Source organism: Ascaphus truei, chromosome 1, assembly GCF_040206685.1.
Source record: "Ascaphus truei isolate aAscTru1 chromosome 1, aAscTru1.hap1, whole genome shotgun sequence".
NCBI lineage: Eukaryota > Metazoa > Chordata > Amphibia > Anura > Ascaphidae > Ascaphus > Ascaphus truei.
In genome coordinates this window covers 124,535,619-124,552,486 of record NC_134483.1, presented here as the reverse complement: position 1 = coordinate 124,552,486, position 16,868 = coordinate 124,535,619, and positions in this window count along the sequence as shown.

Genomic DNA, 16,868 nt, shown 5'->3' with positions numbered 1-16,868 from the left:
AATGTTAAACAAATATGGACTAATACATGTGATAGCATATAATAACATACAAGACAAACATACATGTGGAAGGGGGGGGGGGGAAAGGGATGAAAAAATGGGAAGGATGGAGTGGATGGGGGGGGGAAGAGGGAAAAAGCCCCTAGCGACAGGTGAAAAAATCAAAATAAAAGTGTCTACTGTAGATACTGCTACTGGGTTCCGCTGCCGGTCTTCAGGACAAACCACCTTCCTCTCAATCTGTAATACAAAAAGAGAACAGCGCGGCTCCCATAGCGTAAAATAGTAATTTAATATTAGAAATGTCGTGTAGATGAATTACGGACACTTACAATGTGCAGATAAAATAAAGACATGGATATAAAATCGTTTGTAGTCACCACGATGGAGCCTCTGTGGAGGGATGGTGCTGGAAAGTCCTACACACTCTTGCTACGAACGCCAGGTGGGTGCGCGCGCACCTAGTCTCCTCCTGGAAGTAGATCTCGCGAGAGTGTGGGTCCCCTCCTCGTGACAGGATGCCGACACAGAGGTCAGACCTCCTGCGTCACCGTTGGATAATCCAAACCGCCGGCTCCAAATAAAGTCATGTAACTGATGATTAATGAACTGAAAAGTTCATATATAGTCCATGAATAGTAAACAGTAATAAACAGATATAGTAAGTCCAATACTAGCTCTTCCCTACGCGTTTCGTCACGGTAAGCGACTTCCTCAAGGGATGTGAGCTGAACTAAAAGAGTTGCCAAATATATATACACCTGTATAATTGATACAGGAGACTGTTATTAGATGATACTTTTTATGTCACCCTTGAACATGACCCTACTATTGAATTTCAATCATTATATTATGCACATTTATTAAGGGCTAAAGACGAGGGTATTATCACTACCTCGGAGTTCAAATTCCTGTACATTGATCACCCTAGGATTCCCATTTTTTACCACCTCCCTAAGATTCATAAAAGCCTTGACTGTCCACCTGGGCGACCAATAGTGTCGGGGATCGAGTCGATGTCGTCCAACGTGTCACAATATGTTGATTATTTTCTTAATCCATATGTTACATCACTCAGATCACATCTGAGGAACACGTTTCACGTCATCGACTCCATCAAGGACATTTGCTGGAAACCCACTTACCATTGGGCCTCCTGTGATGTCTCTTCACTGTACACGTGTATAGAGCATCACAGGGGTCTGGAGGCTGTTACCTATTTTTTAGATAGAGATCTCTCATTTAATCAAGGTCAGAAGGAATTTATACTCTCCAGCATATTGTTTATTTTACAACATAATTACTTTATGTTTGTGGATGGATATTATCTGCAAATCTGTGGAACGGCCATGGGCACGCGGTTTGCCCCCAGTTATGCGAACCTGTACATGGGGTTGTGGGAGGACATTCATGTGTGGGCAAACGCTAGACTGGGGGCGTGTCTGGTGTTCTATGGCCGTTTCATAGATGATATCATCATCTGGGAGGGTGAGGAGGATGAACTTCACAGCATCCTCCAATCCTTCAATATTAATGAGATGGGTTTACAGTTCACTTTTGATATTCAGCCCAAGCAAATCACTTTTTTGGATCTCGTTCTATTTGTCACAGATGATGATGAGGGTCAGATATTCACAAAAATTCACTTCAAAGAAGTATCTGTCAACAGCTATCTTCACACATCAAGTAATCACCACAAAAAGTGGCTGGAGACTATTCCGAGGAGCCAATTCTATCGGCTCAAGAGAAATTGCTCATCTCAAAAGGATTTTGACACTAAGGGACAAGAACTAGTTTCCAAATTCATACAGAAAGGGTATAAGGAAACAGTTGTTATTGGTGCTCTTGAAGAGGTTAGAAACATCAATAGGGATGTTCTTCTTGCTCAATCTAAATTGAAAGCTAATTCCTCTAAGAAACATGATAATAGTTCAGATCTTGACAAGTGTCCTAGATTTATCACTTAATTTAACCGGCCTGCATATAAAATCAAATAAATACTAAACCACCATAGGGATATCCTTAAGAATGATCCCTTTTTGGGACCTACTTTACCTGTATACATTCCGGTCACATACAAAAAGGCGAGAAACATTAAAAACATCGTGGCGCACAGTCGGTTGAGGGTCACTACTGGTGGTGACTCAGTTTCCTCTGACCGTCTCCCCGGCAATTATTCATGTGGATGAACTAAATGTCTTAGATGTAAACATCTCATTGCCGGTGAAAAATTCTGTTCTTTCTCTAACAAGAGAGGGCATGAGGTCAAGGGTAGGATAAACTGTCTCTCCACCTATTTAGTGTATCTCCTCTCGTGCTCTTGTGGTCTACAATATGTAGGTAGGACCATTCGACCCATGAGCACGAGGTTTCTGGAGCATAGACGCAATGTCATCAATGGAAACTTGGTCCATAGTCTCTCCAGACATTACTCCATCTGCCACGGCAGGGATCCGGTGTCTCTAACTATTAGGGGTATTGAACATATACCCATGTCCCATATTGGAGGCGATAGATTCAAGAAACTATGTTTACGAGAGACCTTTTGGATATATACATTGGATACTCTGGCACCAAAAGGGTTCAATGAACACATAGATACCAGCACACTGGTTTAGTGTTTCATAGCCCCTGTGTTCTCGTTTATTGACTGCATCATCATTGGGTGTATGCATTTCACCTAATCAACTCTTTTTAATATACGTCCTTTTAAAATAGTTTTTAACAATATATTATTATTATCATTATTATATTTTAGTTTTCATCATTTTTCATATATATTTTCACACATCATTCAGTTCATCACCCTCATTTTATTTCATTTTATTTTCAATTCATTTTGCAATTGTATATTGGTTCATTCATTTTATATTTATTTTTTCATCACTCATCATTACATTTAGACACATTTTTATTTTCTATTATTTCACATCACTACACAACATTATGTTCATTATACCTACAGCAATCAAGTATATTTAGCATGGTTTATGTTTAATTATATCTATATGTTCAATTCCATGTTTAAGTGTGTTTAGTAGTAACATCATATCATATACACTGTTTTTATTGCTTGTTTTATATATTTGTTATATGTATACATTGCGTGTATTTTTATCATGTCACTATTTATTGTATCTACGTTTTCATGTTCACCCCGTTTCCCTTTTTTCCTCCCTTTTTTCCCCCCTCCTCTCCCTCCTTTCTCTTCCCCTCATTTGACCCAGCCCTGCAAGAGTTAATGGTTCTATTAGTATCCAGGTGTTTTATGTGCATCAATTATACAGGTGTATATATATTTGGCAACTCTTTTAGTTCAGCTCACATCCCCTGAGGAAGTCGCTTACCGTGACGAAACGCGTAGGGAAGAGCTAGTATTGGACTTACTATATCTGTTTATTACTGTTTACTATTCATGGACTATATATGAACTTTTCAGTTCATTAATCATCAGTTATATGACTTTATTTGGAGCCGGCGGTTTGGATTATCCAACGGTGACGCAGGAGGTCTGACCTCTGTGTCGGCATCCTGTCACGGGGAGGGGACCCACACTCTCGCGAGATCTACTTCCAGGAGGGGACTAGGTGCGCGCGCACCCACCTGGCGTTCGTAGCAAGAGTGTGTAGGACTTTCCAGCACCATCCCTCCACAGAGGCTCCATCGTGGTGACTACAAACGATTTTATATCCATGTCTTTATTTTATCTGCACATTGTAAGTGTCCGTGATTCATCTACATGACATTTCTAATATTAAATTACTATTTTACGCTATGGGAGCCGCGCTGTTCTCTTTTTGTATTATATATATATTTATATATATATACACATACACACACACACACACACAATGTGTAATTGTTTCTTGTGTTGATATTGGCCATTAGCCCGATTAGCTAACTTTGGAGAGTAGGGTTCATTGCCAGTATTGTAGAGATGAGGGTAGGTTTGTTGAGAGGTTATTTATTTATTTATAAAATATTTTACCAGGAAGTAATACATTGAGAGTTGCCTCTCATTTTCAAGTATGTCCTGGGAGGGGGGGATAGAAGGATGGGATATGGGGGTAGGTGCCCTGGAGATGGAGTTTAGGCCACCTGGTGCAGTTGACCCTTTGTATGTCAGAGAAAATAAGAGATACAATGTGTTTGTATCCCTGAAGAAAATTCACTTATATGCACACTCCTGGAAGTAAAATTTAACTTTTAATACACAATACTTAAAACATATATTACCGAAAGAGGTGGTATAATGAACACTAAAAATGAATTAAATAATGTAGATACATACACCCACGTTAGGCCCTCCAAAAATGCATAAATCCTCCAGTTATTAATGTTACTGGAATACTGGAGGCTCAGAGGGGTGTAACCAGTCAAGGTGAGCCCAAAAGAGCTCAATACTTGCAATCACTAGTACAGAAAATGCATTGCCACACACAGCAGCAGGGAATGATCACTGCCTCTTTATACATGGTAGTTAGCAACACTGTATAAGTGAGATCATGCCCTAGCTGCTACACTGATTGTTATGTATACGTCTGCACTAATGAATTACTGGGAGAAACACTATGTTAAATTTGTCCCGGACGAAGCTCCATAGTAGGAGGGAAACGCGCGTTGGACGCGTGATTATGTCATCAGTCCCCGTTATGGGGCTGTTTTTAACATAGTGAGATTGATCCACTGAAATCCGCGGACCAAAGGAACAGGCCAATCCGCTGTGGACCCAAATTCACCCCAAAATTTTTCCCATCTCTAATTATAGGAATGTCTGTAAACTTTTCTTTAAGCTGGGGAAATGTATACATTTCTACTGCAGTTTATTGCTGCCCCCCTTGAAGAGGAGTGATAATTTTTTGCAGAACATTCTTACTTTGAGGTGGAAATGTTTTAGGGGTCATAACAATGTACTTGTGAGAGGACCCATTACTTTATCTCCCTCTTTTTGTCTTTTATAAAGGTATACAGTAGCATGACTTATTGTTCCCGGAGCTGCGATACAAGTAAGAAAAAGTCTCACTGCCACAACGTAACTTTTCCTATTGCAGAAGTGGCCCCGTCTGGTGTGGCACCGTTGACGCATGTAAGCCACAGTTGCACTCCATTAGTATGCACATGTACGGTATGTATAGTAGAATGAGATAGCAGTGACAAATTAGAATGAACATAAAAGGGGGGGGGGGAGAGGACAGATAAAGTGTTTGGCTTTTCATGAATATATGAGCAAAGTGGAAAGAACAAAGCATAGCAGATGGAAAAAAGGGTAGTGGCCAAAAAGCTATAAAACAGAAATAAATGTAAAATAAAAATAGGCCATGGGTGTGCTTTACAGTTCTTTCAGAAAAATGTAGTTTGAACGTTTTTTGTGACGCATTTAGGAAAGTTACATGGAGAAATGTTAACAGGATTACTTGAAAGATCCTCTTGCATAAAAGAACAACGTGCATATTCAAGTGAACAGGCCATAATATAGTGTGTTGCGGAACAGCACCAATTACTAAATATTATATGAGCCTAAGGCATATTTACATATTTACATATTTAATCAGAGTTCTGCCATAAGACATCTTACAGCCCATTCAAGTGAATGGGCCTTAAGGTGTCTCTTGATAAAGTACGGCATACTGAATATGGCTCTATAGCGTATATTTACTAAGCAATGCTATGCCAAAGGAATGGAAGACACCTTACAGCCGGTTCAAGTCAATGGGTCTTAAGGTTACTTACTATAAAGCAGGGCATAGTAAATATTGACACTGGTATACGTCTTATGAGCACGGCTTAGAAAAGTACCCAAATCTTTTGAACGCTTTTGCAGAGTCTGGGCATTAAGTTATAATGACTGTGCAAGAAAACCTGTTTTAACTATACAAAATCATAAGAAAAAAATGAAAGCCGATTTTTGCTGAGGAAGAATACGAGTCCTTTCGCAAACCTGCCAAGATAAATCCTTATCCATCCAAAGAGCAGAAAGATTAAAATGTATTCACAGTGTACAGTTTCCCACATGCCTGGAATAGTTTACATCTGGGGTTTTTATATTGTTGTCTAAATAAAATCCTAAAATGAAAAGAAATCTTAGCTTGGCGAGTTACCTGATATTGTTGGTAGAGTTTCTAATAGCAAAATAACAATATTTTAAATAATGTGCTAGCAGCCATGCTAATCCTTTGTAAATAGCACATACATACCCAACAACGCTCTATTTTAAGTCTTATTTTGCTGTATAATAATTACCCTTATTATGAAAAACATAAAACATGTAACCTTAGTGGCTTCGTTTTTATAGAATTACCATTGATTGAAGTGAATTGGTATTGGTGTGAGATGGTATAAGAAAGAGATAACCCTATGTAGTACAGCACAAAAGGCTATGGAATTAAGCATAGAATGCACTTTGATATGTATCAAGACAATACATTTTTCTCCATTATGTGGAGCAACATTTTTATTTCTTTCAATTTGCATTGTCATCATATGCATGATGAAATCCGTTGTAACATACATAGTAACATAGTTGTTTATCTTGGTAAAAGACATATGTCCATAATAACACATGTTATCTACAACCACAATAGATATGAAAGGAGCAGGAGGTCCTGTGTGTTAGCTCTAAGGGATCCATGTAACTTCCCTGAAGAAAGATCTGTTTAGGGCAGCAACTGCAGTTGTATAAAACATTTGCAAAATATCTCAAATCTGCAAACAAACATGCATACAGTATGAGGGCCACCGTAGTGGATACAGTGTTCAAGCTAGTTTTGTGAAATCGAGCCCCACAATGTCTTTTACGTCTTTGACCCTTGCATTGCTGGACCAGATATTCCCCAGGTGACCTAATGATCAGAGTTTTGTGAGCCCTACACACTGAGATTGTTTTTATATTGATCCAGAAGAAGGTAAAGAGACCCCAATTCTAACCATGATAACTTATAGCTACCCCCACTTTCTATTTATTTTACCTACTTTCCCCTCTTTCCTAATATAAAATTTTGTCCAGGTGTCTGTTTTTAGAGCCATGCTACAGTTTGAAACGTTGATACATGTGACCCACTCTGGGCTATGTTTAGCTCAATGCCAAATGTACCCACAGCATTTTAGTCTTTCGGATTTACACTTTTTATACAACAAGAGGCCAGTAATAAATTAGAATTGTCTCAGCTGTTCTTGGTTAAAATCATAAGCTTTTTGAAAATTAAGTGCAATGAAGCAGGGGGAAGGTGAAATGTGCGTTGGTTGAGACGCCACCACTGCACATACGATCCAATGCGAACAAAGAGAAAGAGGTGGCGGTTACCTGTTTGCAGAGGTATTGGTGAAGACTGAGACCCCCAGTGGAACGTACAGCAATTGCACATATAAAAACAAGGTCTGCAAAACTAAAGCTGAGGAGGATCCAGTGTCGAGAAAATTTGGATGTGGGGAATGAGTGACCCTCATTACCAGTCACAAGACATGGGACACATGGCAAGTATAAATAGCAGATTTAAAATGAATTATTTGTGGTGCAGTGAATGCTGTGGAAATGCAATTGTGATCACAGCAATCTATGTTGAAATGTGTAAAGGGTCTGAGAGACTAAAAAACATTGAATGCCTTTTCAATAAGGATAATAAGAATATAGCCATTAACCACTGAACTTGAGTAACAGATAATGTTACCATCTTCTGGAAGAAATGTACACAATCTGGGGGACTATGCATGTAGATTTAAGCAAAAACTAGAAACGTCAAAAAGACTAAAATAAAATGAATGTTGCCCTTATAATGGAGAATTTTTTTTATATTATTATCCAGTTATAAAATGGGCCAAATTTATGTACATCAGCATTTATAGGATTTAAAAACAACTTTAGTGCATTTGTGCGGGTGACAGAACTTTGATGCAAATTGATGTTAGATAAATGTAATAATTATGAATTAATTATAGTGTATTTTGTAAGTAACTGGTACTAGTAGTATGTTTTAGTATTTCAAAACTGTAGGATAAGATTTTGAAGAAGGGATTTTGTGAGCAATTGAATATCATCCAAGTGTGGTTATAAATAAAAAATCTTTTTTTGGGAGGTATTAAGAGTGCTCCTAAATCTTTTCTATTCTTTCTGTTTTATATAACAGTGAAGCACATCTCCTTGTTTTTTTTTGTGAGCACTGTATGTTCCCTGGCAGCACTATGTCTATTAATTTATTGACCGACTACCATTTCCCTAGACTTTGGTACCGGATTAAAAGACATTCACATGGAAGATTTTGCCTGTATTTGTGGGAGAGTAGCAACTCCGGTCCTGGCTTTCCATCTCCTTCATTGGAGCACGCCAATTAACTAATCCCAGTTGAGCTGTGCCTCTAAATATCAGACACTTCCCAGCCTTTTTTGCTAGTTGTAAAATTAGAAGGTTAGCCCACACTCTATCATACTTTCATCTCAGCACTGAATCATTTATGCCTGAGCCCCAGTTGGTTTTGGGACTTTATCTGACTATGTTGCCTTACACTTACTAGATTCTGCATGCTGCCTGTCGCCCTCCCTCAAGCTGGTAGGTATCCCTTTGTGTCTGGTTCCTCCCTCCTCTCTTCTGGCATCGGGTACGCTATCCTGCATGATGTCTCTGGCCATCCTCTCTCTACTGTGTCCAGGCACCTTAAATCCCTGGTTGTCCTTCTCCCTGGGAAAGCAATGTTCATTTGCTTGGCTACTTATCTCCTCTTCCTGGAGAAGCTTGTTCATGCCTGGCGGCTTTACCTTCACCCCTCCCCTGTGCTGCTGTCCCGCCGGTTCTGGGCATCCAGGCATGCATTGGTGTCCAGTCACAGTCATTTTGGTCCTCTATATCTCTTATCCGCTAATCATCATGTTACACTATATCCTTTATTTCAGACAGTCCAAGAGGAGCATATATGGGGAAAAGGAAACAAAAACAGTGCAAATTTAAGTGCAGACGTTGAGATTAAGTAATTAGGCTGAATGATGAAATCTTGGCTCTATTGGTCTATCTACTCACAAGATGTTAGTGGTATATGCGCAATTGGCAGATAGGTCTGCCATCCTAAGTGGATGCTGTATATTTTGGGATTCCCTCCAGGCTCGTCTCATCAGTGTGGCAATGATATACATGGAGGGGTAAAACAGCACTACATAGCGCGATCTGTCTTGTATTGAACTTTATATAAAAAATTAGACATATAAAATGTGCACTTACAATGTGCCAGCAATAAAATCGCATTTATCACATAAAAGTGAATCAAGTGGGTATTCCGCTGCTCTCACCGCCTCCTCTCTGGCTCTGGATCTCCTTCGTCTGCAACTTGGGATTCCAAACTCTGTGTGTCCTCCGGTGCGTGTGACGTCACTGCTCAGTGGATGGTGCAGCTACGGATCCCTCACTAGTCCAAAACACCACTCAACGCGTTTCGCCCAGCCCTTGAAAGCTGTGTGTGGCTTCGTCAGGAGTGTGTCTACACTATATCCTTTAGCATGCCCAGAGGAAGGGCAGAGCTGCAGCCATGGTTTCTCAAACGTTTCCTCCACAGAGTTTTTTCCTGTCCTTAATTCTGACAAGCACTCCTCATGAGTTTGAGGTTGTAATAATCTTTTTTTTACCTCTTACCTTCATCCCTAATCCTTCTTCCAGGGTTTTAAAGCTACAATTTAAATCCATGGCAATCGTTGAGAATTGTTGCCAATAATTGCCAATCCATTACCTACAGTACGTACACACATGACAAAGTATTTAACTGAGGCCTGACTCAATTATGCACCCATACTGAAGACATTACCCCACTACCACTATTTTCTCCCTCACTGAGCTACAGTATGTCTCTTAGTCATTCAATATACAGTAAGTAGAGGTGGACAAATGTATCCACTTTTGTTTCGCAAAGAATTCAATTCTTGTTTTCCAAACCTTCGCAAACCCACGCATATTTATCATTTAGTTTTTCCAATAAAAATCAGCATGAAAGCATAGAAATCCGCCAAAGATTTTTTTCAACTTATTTTTTCTTAAACAAATATGATTTTCTACCTTTAATTCAACAAATGTTTAAAAAAACTAGTTGAACTTTGCATGAAAATAAGAATACATTGCGCATATGAATAAAAGAAAAGGCGTCAATGTTTCCGGTCTCAGACTGGTCCACAAATATTCACCCTTGAGAAGAAATGTGATATTCGGAGCGGATTTGAATTTATGGGAATAATTCACCCACCTAAATACAAGTGAACATTTTCCTTTTCATTTCTAATTTTCACTGTGCAGCTGTGACGCCAAATTTCATATATGAAAATAACTTCCGACCATTCTATTATAGAATCTTCTATTATCTCATTATCCTTCAACTGCTTCTTCCACTATAGAATGTATGCAGTGAACAAATACATTTTGCCAATAGTCTGCATAAATCATTTTCCCACAGTGTCTCTTTGGACTGAATAAGAATGCTCATAGAGTGCTCCCTTGCTTGTAATCTTTTGCGTTGTGTGTATGTCTGCTTCCTACCCAAGCTTTATATGTGTTAGACTTGGAGCCTCTTCAGACAGGAAGCTGAGGTGATCTTACATCTCACCGCATATGAAGAAAAATAAATTGATTCAGATTGTTTATGCTATTGAGAAGCCACATTTTCAGACATAACTATTTATAACTACTGTACAGTATGTAATAAACCTCATGAATGGGCTATTTCCAGACAATTAACACTGTGTCTGGTGGAGAAAAGAGACTCCAGATATGTACTGTATGTATGTATATATGTATATACAGTACATATATTTAATGTTAAAAATATATATTTTTAAATCATTATTATAACCAGAACATTTTCTTTGCCAAAAAAGTTCATACTAGCCAGGATTTTTTGTATATTGTTGATGTAGAAAAAGAAGGGAATGGCAGGAAATAATTTCATTTTAATTTGTGTGTCATGTAATATCTCCTTTGCTGTACTGTACCAGCAGAGTTGGAATAACAACTTGCCCAACAAGGAAACAGACAAACGTAGTCTCTCAGAAACGATGTGTATAATTCAACATCATTGCTAATCAGTTTTAATACTTAAAACAATTAACAATATACTAAGTACATTTACCTATAGTATACTTATAATTTACTTATCCTGCACTGATTTTACAATCATAGCGTCCTCATAACACATTTCACAATGGAATTACTGATTTGATAAAACATGACTTTAGGGGGTCACTCTTTTCACATTTTACCCTCAAATCAACATAGCATAATACCCTTGTTAATACCTGTTACTGGTAAATTAACACGAATATTAACAAACTAAATACAGTGTAATACAAAGTGATGTTGCTAGAATAGTACCCCCTATTACTGATGCGTCAATCTCAAGCTACTACAATTGCTCATACCAGTGGCTTGAGCAGAAAAAAAACACAAAAAGTCTGGCAGCATTTCTCTCAATACCCAAATTATCTGAAGCTTCATAATTAGCCTGAAATATTTACCCTACTGACCCACACTATGTCAATGAAAATGGACTGACCCTATACTTTACTAACAAGCACTAACAAGCACCTCTCTATATTAATTATTTGCTTCTTTATTTGTAATTTTTCTTCTTTCCATACAAATATACATACTCATAATCTAAACGAGTGAGCACTTCAATAGTGGAAAACACTGTTACAAAAGTGTGGTGGTCCTACTACTTATTTCTACAGTATTTACTACGAGATTACTTCAGGACGCTCGAGACAGCCAGCAAAGGGAGTATAAAAAGCTGCTCTACTTTTATGTTATGGTCAGACCCTGAACATAGATATCTTAGAAATGAGCGAGGAAAAGATTATTAATCACACTTCAATTGTGGGTAGAAGTGTTGCTTTCAAAAGTTTGTCTTTATACAAATATTCCTGTATCCTGTCAATAAGAGTAAAAAAGGTATCATGTATTGATTATTTTCAAAATTATGTGCATCCTGATTTCAATTTCTATTTTAAATGTTGTCTGCTGTGTCTAATACTATGTCCCATGTATTAGGGATATTTATGGAGACAGCAATCAGAAGACCCTGTTTGTAAGTGTCGTGGAGTTAAGTTATAGTGAGTTGGACTGAGTTGAACAAGGCGTTACCTATCAAAGACTCAAGAAAACACAGCTTCCGGCATGTGAGGCACAACAACAACTATTCTATCAACAGTCAAGAACACTACCATTTATATCTTACTTTTAACCCCACACATCTTGCTGTTTACCCCTCTTTATCTCCGTAACCCTTATTTTCCTCTCAACACTTATCTTGCATTACTACTCAACCATCTATCTTCTGCTATTCTTTCTCTTGGCTCTTTCTTCACTTCTGTCCCAACTGTACTTCTTGTTCTTCCCAGGGCCAGTGCAAGGGTATTTGGCACCCTAGGGGAACCTTCAGCCATGCCCCTCCACCTCCTAAACTCTCTCTTTCACCCTCTCCTCTCTCTTCCCCTCTTTCTCTTGCCCCCTGTCTCTTTCTCACCCCCTTTCTTACCTCCTCCTCCCTCTCTTACAACCCCCCCTCTCTTTCTTTCAGCTCCTCTCTCTCTCTCCCTTTACCCTCTATCATGCCACTCTCCACCTCTCTCTCTCCCTCTCATCCCCTCTCTATATCATCCCCCTCTAACCCCTCCCTCTCTCTCTTACTCCCCTCTCTGTCCCCTCATCCATCCTCTCTCCCTCACCACCCTCTCTCACCAACTTTCTCTCATTCCTCTCTCTCTCCCCTCTCTCACTTAACCTCTATCTGTCTCACCCCTCCTCTCTTTCACTTCCCCCTCTCTCTCTCACCCCCTCTCTCTCTCTCTCTCTCTCTCTCTCTCTCTCTCTCCCTCTCACCCCCTCATACTTTTTGTACCCCCCTGTTTTAACATATACCCCCCATTTTAACATACCCCTTTCCAGTTTGACATACCCCTCCCCCCCATTTTTACATCCCTCCACCTCTCTTACCCTGAATAGTTGTGTGCAGCAGCAGGGAGAACATGTAGTTGCAGAGGACAATGGCAGCTGTGTGGGAGGTAAGCATTCTTCTCTGCTCCTTGCCTCCCTCATGCTGCCTCCAAAAATGTGCCACCTAGGTCGCCTAGCAGTCCCATTAGCCCTGGTTCTACCCTCCTCGCTATCCATCCAATTGATATGTTTCCTTTCTCAGCAGTACACTGAAGCATGCACTTAGAAATCATCCTCAAACCTTTCTTTCCATGTCTCTTCTTCTTGCTTCTTGTGATATTTCTCTCAATTAGGCATCTTGTCTAATTTAAACCTGTTCCTGCTCTTTCCTCCAACATTCTACTCATCCTCCTTGTGGAGCTAACCATTCTAACCTCTTATGAATTAATTGCTTACCTTACTCCACTGTACTTTTGTCCTGTGCCTTTTTAGAATACCCATTCAATTTGTATCAAATTATTGTCTCTGCATGACCTTTTCTTCACCCACTCTGCACCTTTTTGCTATAACTCAAACTTAACTCTCAATATTACTTTGCACTGGAGATTGCTCTCTCCAACAGTGGCCTTTCCTTATGCCACATCACTCACCCTGATGGCAAGGGTGGAGTTATGGACCTTCTCCTCTCCTCCATCTAGGCACAAACTTCATCTTTCCTGTCTTGCCTTCAAATACTTTCTAGGCAAGCTACCCGTCTATCTGAAAAAGCTTCTCAGCCCTAACACATGCAACACTTATCATCTGAGATCTGACTCCAAAAGATTGTTCATGGTCCCGATGTTCAACAAAGTATCCGAACGCTCCTCCTTTTCTGAACGTGCACCTCATAACTGGAACAATCTACTGAAGACTCACAGCCGCCAACAGTCTAAGTTCTTTCAAAACTAAAGCTGTCTCACATTTTAATCTGGTCTGTTGCATATGCCTATGATATATATTATCTCTAACTGTGCATGCAATGTCTTGTATATAATGTATAACCCTGCTCACTTAATGTAACTATGTATTTGTCATCAAAACTCTGTGCCCAAGACATTATAACTGTTTGTTCTTGTAATAATCTCTCTTTGTAACTGAAGCACTGTATTTTTGTATATTAAAGTTGAACTCTAATAAGTAATACTTTGGGTTGTTATTGAACTGTTGCATGCTTTGTAGAGAGTAATTTATTTTTTTCGGACATATTTTGCTACAACATGTTGAGGGGAGATATTATTAATTTGAGGGTCCATGTGTGGAGAAAAGTGACTCAGCTAGATAGCTGTATGTGTTAACCCTTGTCCCTTATGTAGGTTATGTGCTCACAGGTATGCCATATATGACAAGGCAGCAAGCCAGCAACCAATAATTTTGCATAAAAAAATTGTTATCTATGATTTCTCTGTTTACCCCTACCTCCTGTCTCTTATCAATACCTTATCTCATTTGCTCTCAGGTCTTTTTCTTTACCTCCACCTACCCCTCACTTCTGCAGGGACCTGCATTCCATTAATCTACTAGACTCCACCGTACACTCTTCCCTACCTCTGTCTTTTCCTATATTGACCCTGACAACATTTTGAAAAAAAAAAAAACCCTGTCCTATCCACCTCTTTTGTTCTACAAATGTCTCTTCTTGTGATCTATTTACTTTCATATGAAAAATGTGGTTTACTACTTACAGTAGCTCCCTGTCATAATATACAGAAACAAAATTACATGTGTAAATATTGCAAATGATACAACTTTTATATATAATTCTTAGTTTTGCATACTGTACAATACCATACAAAGGGAATAATTGTAAATATAAAATCATTATTTTTTCACACACCACACTTTAATTCACATTTTCAAGATACAGTTACAGTAGGTTACATTTAGAATGTTTAAACCCCAAAGAAATATTCATTTTAAAGGCACTTTCTTGCATGGTCACAGTGAACTTGTATGAATCAGTAAAGTCTGAATCGGCAGATGACAGTACGAACAGCCACTTTGGAGTATATTGAATTACCCCTAAGGTAGAAAGCTGTTTTGATAACTTTAAAAGACCACAGAACAACAAAAGGAGATTCAGAAATGAAAGGAAAAAAAATGAAATATACAGTACGGTATGTTTCATATATACAGTTAGGTCCGGAAATAATTGGACACTGATACAAGTTTTCGTATTTCAGCTGTGTACCAAAATAAATTCAAGTTACAGTTAAATAATGAATATGGACTTAAAGTGCAGTCTAACAGCTTTAATTTGAAGGTATTCACATCTAAATTGGAGGAAGGGTTTAGGAATTACATCTCTTTAATATGTAGCCCCCTCTTTTTCAAGGGACCAAAAGTAATTGGACAATTGACTCAAAAGCTGCTTCATGGACAGGTGTGGGCTATTCCTTCATTATTTCATCATCAATTAAGCAGGTAAAAGGTCTGTAGTTGATTCCAGGTGTGGAATTCGCTTTTGTAGGCTGTTGCTGTGAACACACAAAATGCGGTCAAATGAGCTCTCAATGCATGTGAAACAGGGCTTAGGCTGCAAAAGAAAAGAAAATCCATCAGAGAGATAGCAGGAACATTAGGAGTGGCTAAATCAACAGTTTGGTACATTCTGAGAAAAAAAGAATGTAATGGTGAGCTCTGCAACACAAAAAGGCCTGGGCGTCCACGGAAGACAACAGTGGTGGATGATCGTAGGATCCTTTCCATAGTAAAGAAAAACCCCTTCACAACATCCAGCCAAGTGAATAACACTCTCCAGGAGGTAGCCATATCATTATCCAAGTCTACCATAAAGAGAAGACTTCACGAGAGCAAATACAGAGGGTTCACCACAAGGTGCAAACCATTCATAAGCCTCAAGAATAGAAAGGCCAGATTAGACTTTGCCAAACAATATCTAAAAAAGCCAGCCCAGTTCTGGAACAGCATTCTTTGGACAGATGAAGCTAAGATCAACCTGTACCAGAATGATGGGAAGAAAAAAGTATGGAGAAGGCTTGGAACGGCTCATGATCCGAAGCATTCCACATCATCTGTAAAACACGGTGGAGGCAATGTGATGGCATGGGCATGCATGGCTTACAATTGCACTGGGTCACTAGTGTTTATTGATTATGTGACAGAAGACAGAAGTATCCGGATGAATTCTGAAGTGTATAGGGATATATTGTCTGCTCAGATTCAGACAAATTCAGTGAAGTTGATTGGACAGCGCTTCACTTTACAGATGGACAATGACCCAAAACATATTGCGAATGCAACCCAGGAGTTTTTTAAGGCAAATAAGTGGAATATTCTGCAATGGCCGAGTCAATCCCCTGATCTCAACACGATCGAGCATGCATTTCACTTGCTGAAGACAAAACTTAAGGCAGAAAGACCTACAAACAAACAACAACTGAAGATAGCTGCAGTAAAGGCCCGGAAAAGCATCACAAAGGAGGAAACCCAGCGTTTGGTGATGTCCATGCGTTCCAGACTTCAAGCAGTCATTGCCTGCAAAGGATTCTCGACAAAGTTTTAAAAATGAACATTTTATTTATTATTGTGTTAATTTGTCCAATTACATTTGAGCCCCTGAAATAAGGGGACTGTGTATGAAAAATGGTTCCAATTCCTAAACGTTTCATACGATATTTTTGTTCAACCCCTTGAATTAAAGCTGCAAGTCTGCACTTCTATTGCATCACGGTTGTTTAATTTCAAATCCATTGTGGTGGCGTACAGAGCCAAAATTATGAAAATTGTGTCAGTATCCAATTATTTCCGGACCTAACTGTACCAGGGTGGTGTGGGTATACACACTAGTATATGGTGTATGAGGTAAGGACCCCAATAAATCTATAAGCATTGGATCATCTATAGAGTAAACCTAATAGGGCCCACTTTGGTTACACTGCAGTATCAATGAAGATGAAATGCCCCATCATGATTC